The sequence below is a fragment of the Ornithorhynchus anatinus genome, chromosome X5 (assembly GCF_004115215.2).
Source record: "Ornithorhynchus anatinus isolate Pmale09 chromosome X5, mOrnAna1.pri.v4, whole genome shotgun sequence".
Lineage (NCBI taxonomy): Eukaryota > Metazoa > Chordata > Mammalia > Monotremata > Ornithorhynchidae > Ornithorhynchus > Ornithorhynchus anatinus.
In genome coordinates this window covers 33465781-33467718 of record NC_041753.1, presented here as the reverse complement: position 1 = coordinate 33467718, position 1938 = coordinate 33465781, and the positions used below count along the sequence as shown (strand labels likewise).

At 46.9% G+C, this 1938-nt stretch overlaps 1 non-coding gene across 1 annotated transcript; it reads right to left on the bottom strand.

The window, feature by feature from the left end:
- Positions 1-1555: 1555 nt before the first annotated feature.
- Positions 1556-1693, bottom strand: LOC114808539. Its single transcript, XR_003756386.1, has one exon. It is a non-coding gene; the product is annotated as a small nucleolar RNA SNORA7 (small nucleolar RNA).
- Positions 1694-1938: the final 245 nt, after the last annotated feature.

Below are 1938 nucleotides of genomic sequence, written 5' to 3'. Positions count from 1 at the left end.
CTGGGCAAACCCCAAAGGACTGGTCTGCCAAGCTGCCATGCCACTTCTGGAGGAGCAGTGAGGCCAGTGGAAAGAACACCTGCCTGGGAGTCAGAGGATGTGGGTTCTAATCTAATCTAACTGCACACAGTAAGCTCTCAATAAATACAGCTAAATGAATAAATCTAGGCTCTGCCACATGTCTGCTGTGTGACCTTGGGCAAGTCACTTCACTTCTCTGGGCCTCAATTCCCTCATCTGTAAAGTGGGGATTAAGGCTGTGAACCTCATGTGGGACAGGGACTGTGTCCAACCTGATTACCTTATATCTACCCCAGTGCTTAGAACAGTGTTTGGCTCATAGTAAGCATTTAACAAATACCACAATTATTATCATTATCCTGCGACTGGGAGCTTGCCTTGAGTGGCACTGCCCTAGCCCAGCTGGCCCATTTTATGCCAGGCTCCACAGCGGCTGCCTTTTGGCTGATGGTGCTGATGAAGGTGGTAGTGGTAATAGAGCAGCGGAGAGTAAATACCCTTTCCCCTACCTCCCCTTCGACTTTTTCTTCTTTCCCATTCCCCTCTTCCAACTCACCCTTTTCCTCTCTCTTCTTCCCTTCTATTTCCCTTTTTCCCTTTTTCCCCCTCACCTCTAAGCTTTTCCCCTCTTTCCCTTACCCTCCTCCCCACTTCCCTCCAAGATATCCTCCCATTTATTTACTTGTCTGAGGGTCCCAAAACTTTACTCTGGCCTAGCAGTAAGAATGCTGTCAAACTGGAGGGAAGGGGATGATTAGAAGAATAAAGCAATGGCAGAGACCGAGTAGGATGAATTGAGGACACGTATACTTACACGGTAGATCACTAACCTCTGAAATGGTATGAAGCTTGAAAAGGTTTAAGAGAAAGAGTACTGACTTTGAATGCACCTGTATGGAGCAGTACAGGTTGAGGGAGCTCCCACTTCCCTGTAAATCCAAATTCCCTTTTCCAGGGAGGTACTCTGATGGCTTAAAAAAATAAAACAAAACACCAATTTGATAAGGAGCAGCATGGCCTAGTGGAAGGAGCACGGGCCTGGGAGTCAGAAGACCTGAGTTCTAATCCTGGCTCTGCCACTTGCCTACTGCATGACCTTGGGCACACAGAAGTGACTTCACATAACTGCTCTGTGCCTCAGTTTCCTCATCTGCAAAATGGGGATTCAATTCCAGTTCTCCATCCTTAGACTGTGAACCCCATAAGCAGAAGGAACTATATCTTAAGTTAATCTATACCTGATTAACTTAATAATAATAATGGTACTTAAGCACTTACTATGTGCCAAGCACTGTTCTAAGCCCTGAGGTATTGTCTTATGCTGTTGAGTTGCTTCCAACCCATAGCGACTCCATGAACACAGCTCTCCCAGAACGCCCCACCTCCATATGCAATCATTCTGGTAGTGTTTCTGTAGAGTTTTCTTGGTAAAAATATAGAAGTGGTTTACCATTGCCTTCTTCAGTGCAGTAAACTTGAGACTCCACCTTCGACTCTCTCCTATGCTACAGCTGCCCAGCGCAGGTGAGTTTTGACTTGTAGCAGATTGCCTTCCACTTGCTAGCCACTGCCCAAGCTAGGAATGGAACTGGTATGCCTCTACTTGATTCTCCCTCCCATAGCCAAGATTGGTAAAGTACTGGAAACTCTCCAGGTGCGATCCTGAGAGGGGTAAGGCCTGGGGTAGATACAAATTAATCAGATTGGACACAGTCCCTGTCCCACATTGGGCTCAGAGACTTAATCTTCATTTACAGATGAGGTAACTGAGGTCCAGAGAAGTCAAGTGACTAGCCTAGGGTCACACAGCTATGTGGCAGACCTGGGATTAAAACCCAGGTCCTTCTGATTTCCAGGCCCATGCTCTATCCACGAAGCCGTGCTGCTTCCTTGAATCTACCCCAGTGCTTAGTACAG